General features: G+C 35.5%; 1 non-coding gene across 1 annotated transcript; it reads left to right on the top strand.

Moving 5' to 3' along the window:
* Window positions 1-1,237: 1,237 nt before the first annotated feature.
* Window positions 1,238-1,344, top strand: LOC141710385 (small nucleolar RNA R71). Its single transcript, XR_012570909.1, has one exon. It is a non-coding gene; the product is annotated as a small nucleolar RNA R71 (small nucleolar RNA).
* The last annotated feature ends 8,737 nt before the right edge of the window (window positions 1,345-10,081 follow it).

The raw sequence follows: 10,081 nt of genomic DNA on the forward strand, positions 1-10,081 counted from the left end.
ATTGATGCTAGCTCCCAAGTTACATAAGCATCTGTCAAAAGACACTTTCCCAATAGTACATGGAATAGTAAAGCTTCCTGGATCTTTAAGATTTGGAGGCAACTTTTGTCGCAGCACAACACTGCATTCCTCCGTGAGAGCGACAGTCTCTAAGTCATCTAGCTTCACTTTCCGAGAGAGAATACCTTTCATAAACTTTGCATGACTAGGCATCTGTTCAAGAGCCTCAGTGAAAGGTATGTTGATGTGAAGTTTCTTGAACACCTCTAGAAACTTATCGAATTGCTTGTCCAGTTTTTTTTTCTGCAGCCTCTTAGGAAAAGGCGGTGGAGGATAGATCTGTTTCTCCCCTGTATTACCCTCAGGCAGAGTGTGCTCAATAGTAGTCTTCCTTTGTTCCACTTCTTCATCATACTGCTCTACTTCTTTCTCAGCTCCAATTTTGTCAGCCAACTCTTGAGTTTGTTCAGGATTAGCAACCTTCCTAGACCTCAAAGTGATTGCCTTTACCTGCTCTTTAGCTTCCTTCTTCCCTGGCACTTCAGTGTCTTTTGGTAGTGTACCAGGTTGACGATTTAGCAAGGCATTGGCAAATTGCCCAATTTTATTTTCCAAGATCTTGATAGAGACAGCTTGGCTCTTGCACATAATCTTCAACTCCACCAATTCAGATTTTTCATTAGCTTGCTGCAGCTAGAGTTGTTGTTTTGGTGCATATTGCGGTTGCTGAAAACCAGGGGGGTTGTACTGCTTAGCTGAATACTGATGATAAGGATGTTGAACCGTATTCTGAGTATTTCTCTAACTGAAATTAGGATGATTGCGGTTGTTTGGATGATAGGTGGCTGGCACAGGTTGCTGCGATCGCTGGAAGTTGCTTACGAACTGAGCTGATTCATTAGAAATTGTGCACTGATCAGTCTCATGGCACCAACACAAAGCTCATAGACACTAGTGATTTGATTAACTCCATAATTAGCCAAAGTGTCCACCTTTATTGTCAAAGCCTTAAGTTGGGCAGTCATAGCAGTTGCTGCATCCAACTCATCCTGCAACTTTTCCCTGAGTCAATCTCTGGGAAGGATTCTGGTACTCATTAGCAGCCATTAGTTTAATAAGTTCATAAGCTTCATCATAGCTCTTAGCCCACAAGGCTCCTCTTGATGTTGTATCAAGCATGTGCCTAGAAGTAGGACCCAATCCATTGTAGAAATAGTTGATAATCATCCAATCAGGCATGCCATGGTGTGGGCACTTCCTTAGCATCTCCTTCTATCGATCCCAAGCCTCACACAGAGATTCTCTAGTTTGCTACACAAACTGGGTAAGAGCATTCCTGATTGCTGCTATCTTCGCCATGGGGAAGAATTTAATGAGAAATTTTTTAGCAAGATCTTCCCAAGTTTCGGTAAACCCTAGCGGTAGAGAGTGTAACCAACACTTAGCTTTGTCCCTCAGAGAGAATGGAAAGAGTCGTAGCTTGATAGTATCTTCAGTCACACCATTGAACTGGAAAGTATCACAGATCTCGATGAAATACCTGATGTGCATGTTGGGGTCTTCGGTAGGAGAACCCCTAAACTGAACTGAGTTCTGTATCATCTGGTTCATGCTTGACTTGATCTCAAAAGTGTTAGCCGTAATGGCTGGTCGAATGATGCTGGACTGAATGTCATTAATCTTAGGCTCAGAATAGTCCATCAAAGCCTTCGGATTTCCTGCTTGATCACCCATAGATACTACAATTGGCTCTTCAACTTAACTTCTTCTTCTTCTACCTTCTTTTCTTCCTCTGAAACTTCCCTGCGAATTACCACAAGTTCTTCCTCGACTTTATCCGGTGTTCTCTTACGGGTACGCGAACGCGTATGCATACACCCTCGCTAGATAAACTGAAACAAGACAAGGAACAAATAAGTAACAATGTCTGAGTTAATGAACTTTAACGACCACTGATGGAAAGCACATAAACTAGTAATTAACACTGCAGTCCCCGGCAGCGGCGCCAAAAACTTGTTAGTCGCTAAAAATGCGCTAAAATTCACGCAAGTATACGCGTTCGTAAGTAGTATAAGATATAAATCAGATTCGTTCCCACGGAGACTGTATTGGTTAACTATCTAAATTACGCACCTAAGCAACAATGTATGGTTATTATTCAATGCTAAGACTATAACAATGAGGATATTTATAACTAAGAATTACGCTAACAATTATAACTACGAGAATAAAATAGATTGGATTAATATATATGACAAACATGGGATTCTAACTTCATTAAGTACTTCATTCAATAGTTTTATTATCTCATCCTTAGCATGCAATGGTGATGACACTAATCAGATAACACGAAACTGATAAACGCCCACTTCCGTTGCATGAATACCATTATACCAGACATCCACAAAAGAGATAGAATCTAAATAGGCACCAATTATATTGAGACCCTATATGTCTATAGAATTTGACAACATAACGGTTTTAGCACAAGTTATCTATCTTGATTACATTGGGCAAGTAAAATGGGTAAAATTACCTACTAATCATGCATAACAACACATGAACCTATGCTAGCATGGCAAATTCTAAATCTTTAAATTCACTTTCGCTTCATTAAGAATTAACACACTATCTTATAAGTTCGTGACGCTCATAAGATGAATAAGCACAACCATAACTAGGTTATCACACAATCACCACACACTAAGGCTTAAATAAATCAACTAAAGAAATCCATAAATAAATCCGCTAGAACCCCACGATAACGATTAGCCCATAATCGAACTCATCGCCAACGTGGGTTCCAATGAAAACATGATATATCAAATATTGCTTTTATACAAATTAATAAACCAAAGTACACAAAAGAATATCGGTTCAACAAAACAAGAAACAAGCATCCAAATTACAACTCAAAACAAAGATTCACGAGAATAAACTAGATCATCTTCGCCTTTGTTGAATTGTGCCAAAAGGTCTCTTGCCGTCTTCTCCTTCCTTGATGTCTTGATTACATTATAAACACGACCTAAAGTTATATATATTTATATATATAGCAGTCCACACATTCCCAGGAGTCCAGAAATCAAATTATAAAAGAATAAGGGTTTTTAATTCCCGACCCAGCGCGGGCGCGCGCTTCACCAGCGCGGGCGCGCTGACATTCTGCTTCCTGGTGCGGCCGCGTGCAACATCAGCGCGGGCGCGCCGACCTTCTGCCAAAACACTTTATTTTCCTTTTCTTTATTCCTTGCAGCTTCGATCCAATCTTTCAAGCTTTTATTCCAACACATCCTAAACACCATATTAGCATCAAAATAATGCTAATTCACCTGATTCAAGAAGTAAAGCCTGAAATGCAAAAACACTAGAAAAAACGTTAAAACACAAATAACTTGAGTACAAATACACTAACTCAAAGCTTATTAGAGCATAAATAAGTGTCATAAATGCCACTTAACACTCAGAGGTCTATTTGTGATCCTCGAGTAAGTAAAGGCATCGGCTGGTCAATAACATCGTCCATGAACTCGACAAGAGAAAACTGGTAAACTCCGGGTACTGGGGCATAAAAGGCTATGGGAGCTGGGAATTGTTAGTGTTTGTGCCCTAGAGACAACACTATGATGTTTTAGTTTAAGACATTAGGATTATTAATATTTATGTTCTATCGATTATTCTCTTTATAATTTATTAATTCTTAATTTACTGTGATATAAATGTTAGATTAATAAATGTCCTTGGAATATGATATGCAATTCTATATCTCTAAGTACGTGACTTAGAAATGAGATTATGAGAATAGTATCAATATTCCCAAAGGTCCCTAGTCGAGTATTATTATTAAGGGATAATAATAATGCATTAAGACTGGTGTGTTTGTTGACTGATGATCACATCTCATTGATCATAGGTATGATTATACTAAAGTAAAAAATACAGGCAGATGTATAAGAACATGGTGCTGGACAGACCCAATGTGAGATTCTACATGTCTGTTGTGTCATAAGTAATTCTCACAATGATAATGATGTAATGGTCGTTAGACCTGAAGTCATTATATTTCTATACGAAAATTAATATACATTGATTCCATTAAAAGTTATCCTTGACCGGGTAATGATAACAGTGGACATTGGGTATATTATAAATAGTATGAGAAATATGAATGATCTAGATATGATTTAACCCTCCTATTTTAGGAGTGATATTATTGGCCTCTTGTGTGAACTAGACTATGAAATGCGTAGTCACGCTCAAATGTTGATTTGATATGATAGTCTACTCATTGATCAAGGGAACTTGGATTAAACTATGATGAGGATGACACATTACACGCCTCTAGTTTAATCTATAATAATTGGTTAAAGAGATTATATTATATTGTACATTATTCACAAAAGGTTTAATCGATCACCGATTCAATTATTTTTACTTGGGTAGCAATGATGTATTACTAGATGCCGCTCATTGTTTACGATTTTAAATTAGATTTAAAATTCGTTGCCAACATAATAACAACCTATAGGGTCACACACTAAGAATGCTTGAAGGATTATTTAATTTAAATTGGATTTAAATTATATTAAAGTAATTCGAATTTATAATACAAATAGGAATTTCGAATTAATAATAAATCCTAATTAGTTAAGAGTTATAATTCATTTTTCTACTCTCTATATAATATCTCTTGTGTGGCTGATTTTTAGTGTATACAAGAATTTTACTAAAACCCTAGCCACCAAGAGAGAAGATGGAGAGAGCAAGAAGAAATGAGTTTGTGCTAGTACACATCCAATTCTTGAGTTCAAGCATTCGTGTGGATATCGATAGAGCGTAGATCGCGAGAGCGGGATGCGTGGTGATTGAACAAGCTTTGGATTTCCATTAGTCAACTATTTGGTAAAGTTTCTTAAGGTAAACAATCTGATCTATGAATTAAATATATTTTTTTCGCATGGATCCTGCGGTGGATTTCAAAAATTCTGATTTTTTACGTTTTTAATTACTGTTTTCGTTGCGTTTATGTGCTCGAAACCCAAGAGGAATAATACTAGGGGAACCGGTGGCTCAATCATCTGAGGATCTGGATGTATCTCAGGCTGCTGTAATGGAATCTCCGGCTGTGGCTGCTGTACGGGTACCTGTGGCTCAAGCTCATCCCACTGTGGAAAATCAATCATGTCATGTACCTCAAACATCGGGAACTCGAGTGGTGGTAACTGAGGTATCTCCGACTCAAAATATGGGAAAAAGTCAATAGGATCAGGTACATCTAAAACTGTTGGATCTACAGAGGCTACTGGTGGCATGTATACTGGTGGTGCAGCTGGTCCTGATGCAGTCGTCTCTGATGAAGATGAAGCAATCTGATAAAATAACCATAACACAAGAAAAGGTCATTTCCCATTCCTAGAACTTATAATTTCCTAATCTAAGAAACTAGCCAAACCCTAATACCATTATCCCTATCTTATGTGATCTTCCTATCTTATCTTAACTCTAATGTTGTTATTTCTAGGGGCCAAAACCTAATCTCTGATGACAATTGTAACACCCTCCAAATCCGTGGTATAGATCTGGGTTATTACCATCACTAACTATCTTACTGAACCTGAACAATAATAATAATAACATATAATTACCCCTTATTACTACTACTGAGGATCTTTTAAGGTTAAGGTGTGAAAACAAGAATAACTTACCAACTTTATTACAACAACTCAAATAAACTGTCTTAAAAACTTCTTTATTACAAACCAGTTCTCTATATAAATTTTAAACTAAGTTCCTTTTATTCAAACCATATCTATAACTTATCCTGCTACACCTGCTCTGGAATTTCAAGACTCTCTTCTGTAATTGGAATAAACACTCTTGCTGCTAGAGGGTCCCGCTGCCTGACCCGCTTCTTGACTACTCGGGTTCGGATGGGTTTCATTATCAACTTTAACTGAAGAACAAGGTGAACAACAATGATAGGGGTGAGCTAAAATCGTTCAACAAGCCTGCAATATTTATATGTATAGTGTAAAGAGAGAAAGTTAAATGAACCAGTAATCTGCAGGTTCGTGCAATCACCTACTTCTGTAAGGAATAATGAAAGCCACTATCGGCGGGTACCAAACAAACTAGACTGCACACAAAAACCAATATAAGCACTCTAACCTGCTGATCAGTCAGGATATAGCGCGGATCTATACTTAACTATATAGACCCACCAATATATAGGGTACCTAAGCACTATGGCCTACTAATCAAGGGTCCAGTTCATACCCGGCCCTTATCGTAATCATCCAGTCCATAGCTTAACATCCGGAATAATCAGTATGCTTTCGATTTATCCCAACATCAGAATATATTACAGTATATATATATGTATTATTTATTGGAATATTAATAGAGGATTCACTGAATTAGGAGAAATCAGGAATCGAAATGAAATAGGAATAAAGGAACAACAATTGTGTACTAGTGTTTGTGAACAAAAATTATCAGGGTATAACTATCATGGAAAGTTGGAAGCAATTCACTATTCTGAACTTAGATTAGGGGAAAAACTTGCCTGGTATATGCCCTGCTTCAGGTACTTCACAACTCTCTATCTCCGGCTTAATTCGCCTTGTTGGTGGTCTTTCTATCAAAGAAATACATTTATTTAGTTGACTTGCATCGTACATGTATCTCAGACTGAAACCACGTAGCCCCTATCGTCTACCCATAATCACGTAAATCACATAGCACATAATGCACATAATTAATTTGGACTTACAAATATTTTTAGCATCGAAAACGGATCCATATTCGCATGAACAATCAACCTCTGGCTCGATTCCTATTTTTTTTTGGATTTATTGGACCCTTATTTATAAATAATAGGGTTTATAACGAATAAGTATCATAAGACGACCCGCTCTCGAAAGAAATTATGATTTATAACTATTTTTAATGGACCCGGGTCATTTTTCTGAGTCTAATGGTCTTCCTTTTGATTAAATCGGATAAACGGTTTAATTGTTATGCAATAAACAAGAATTAATCAATTATTAATCAATTATAATTAATAATTGACAATTAATTAAACCTCAATTATATTTTAAATAATTATCTAGGAATTTTCATATTTTAAAATAATTTTCCCTAATTTTTAAAAATTAAATACAAATTATCACAAATTATTCAATTAAATTGATTAATTATAAATAATTAATCAATATAAATAAATAATAATTAATTTGGAAACAAATTAATAAATAAATAGATAGATAGTTACATTCTGAATTCCTAAAATTTGGAACATAGCTCCAATTTATTACGAGTTATTCACTTAAACCGATTGATTAGCAAGCAATTAATCATTCTAAATAATTAATCCACAAATAATAAATAAGTAAATAAGTAACTAAATAAATAAGTAAATAAATAATTAAATAAACGGATTTTCGAATTTCTAAAATAGTAAAAATAATTTAGAATTTATTTATAAAATAAATCAGATTAATAATCTAATTATTTATTTTTTTAATTAATAAAAACTGATTTTTCTGATTTTATAAAATAAAGTTAAATTAGAAAATGAAAAACACATTTTTGGAAATCAGTTTGGGGGGTTTTTGGATCAAACCCGGGTCGATTTCCGGATTGGAACTGGGTCGACCCCAGGTCACCAAGAACGAACCGGGTCGCCGGCCGGTTCTAAAACTCGGCGACGAACCCCGATTTCCGGTGATAATCCGGCTGCAAACCACACATTTCTAGGTCGTTTCTTCACCGATTATAATCCACAATAACACAACAACCATCCTTCCTCCCTCCTCTATCGATTTGAAGCCGAAGAACGAAGAACATCGCCGGTAACGGCAGTTCTTCGACGAACCTAAAACGAGAACAATAATCGACGAAACCGGTACCATTCGACTACAAATTCAACGATCTTATCATTCATAACAATGAAATGATCTAACAATCAACGAATCAAGAAGCCCGAAATCAAAATTAAACCCGAAATTAACGACTTTAAATTCGAACAATCCTACAATGAAATTGATTATAGAAATGAATAGAGAATTCAAAGAGTTTAACAACGATTACTTACATGTTCGATTTGGTGCACATAAACACGATCAAATTGATGGTTGATTCCAAGAACTCCAAACCCTAATTTAAGAGAATTGGGGATTTTCTTGAATTTTCTGATTTTTTATGATTATTTAATAATTAATTAATAATAAATTAGGTATTTATATTAGTACAAATAATACCCCTAAATAAAATTAAGGTCATAATTATACGTCTAATAAAATTAATTGGCCCAAATTTTTATAATTTTTGGGTATTAATTTTGAATTTTAAATATCCATTAAATACAAAATATATGTCAAAAATTCCCAAAAATTGTGAATAATACAAAAATGCAAAGAAAAATGATATTTGATAATTTCATGATCCTATAAAAATAAAAATGTGATTTTTGTGGGGTTTTTGACACCCGAAGGGGCCCGTAAAAGTCATTTTTCGCGAAACGAGAACATCTGTAAAACGTCTGGATGTTCAGAATATCGAGATGGTATAGGCCATACTTGGAAAAATAGGGCCAATAATTTTATATGAAATATCAGCTATTAAAACACTGTTTGGGCCGTACAACTTTTGATATCAAAGCATTTAACTAGAATAAAGCACTCGATAATTACCCGGTCGTTCTGATTGAAACAGATTACATGTAGCATATAACAGCTAGGGTTTTATGACTCAACACACTTACTGACATATTTAAACACATAAATCATCTTTATTAAAATATAATACAAGCGTAATTTCTCGATCGTTACACTTACACTTGCTTTTCACCGTTTTTAAAACTCGGGAGCAAGGGATTAGTTTTTCATTCTACTTGCGCCTAAAAGGACAAAAAAGGATGTTACTTGTTCCTAGAGTGGTACAAGGTGAGTTTGCCTTAGCTTCTTAAGCTAGCAATGTGCACTTGCACCTAGAGGGGACAAGGAGAGCCATTTCCTTAGTTTCTAGAGGCTACTTGCGCCTACAAGGGAGTACTTATGCCTAAAGGGGACAAGTAACTTCCTTAGTTTTTTTCAAGCTTGTTGCGCCTCCAAGGGACTAAGGGCACTACACCATAGATGACCTATAGTAACAGCAGGAAAATGTTATAACAGGCCCAAAAAAATATTACCACAACCAGCTAAAGCCCTAAGGTAACATAAAAATTATGTGGGTTTTTTCAAGTTACCTTTGGCCGCTAAGGTAACATCCCTCTTGACCTGGTGCAACATTGACATTTGTGTTACAATAGCAATCAAAGGTAACATCAAAGTATGTCTATAGTATCACACTATGTATGTTACCTTTGCACTTAGAGTTTGCAAAAAAACAATGGGCCCCACCTGTGGGCCACAAAATCATTGTAACATTTTTTTCCGTACTGTAAAAGTTTTATAATTATTTGTATTATATTATACCAATATGTTTGTAATATTTAAGTACCTAATGTAACATATTTCAAAAAAAAATTGATAGGATTTGTTTGTAAATTGAACATGCCATAAACCGGTTTTTCATACAAGTCAACAAAATAAAAAAAATGAGAATGATTAGTTTTGGTAATAATTCAAAAAATACATGATTAAATGGACAGAGCTTAAGCGAAAATTTCGTATGCGCTCTTGGGTGTCATCTGCAGCTTGTCTTGGTCTTGCAATAGTTTTTCCTTGTACATCTCAGCAAATGTATTAGGCTCTCCTATAATTGCCTTCTCTCCCTCCAGCAACAAGAAGCCCATATAGATCAATGCTGAAAAGAGTAAAGTGCAAACAGTCATAAGGACGAGGAAATTGAGAAACACTTACATATGAAGGCCATTATGCAGTGTTAAGATTATTACACTGCAGCACACGTGAAGACAATGAGCAATATCAAACATATTCTTTGCAGGCAGCGTGATTCTTTTCCTTTGATACTAATTCTCCACCCGCAGCATTGATGTACACCAATTCAGCTAAAATACACATATTATAAAAATTAAGACTTTTGGATAGAGTAAGAACTTAGTGATCATCCAAATGCA

Source organism: Apium graveolens, chromosome 2, assembly GCF_009905375.1.
Source record: "Apium graveolens cultivar Ventura chromosome 2, ASM990537v1, whole genome shotgun sequence".
NCBI classification, from domain to species: Eukaryota; Viridiplantae; Streptophyta; class Magnoliopsida; order Apiales; family Apiaceae; genus Apium; species Apium graveolens.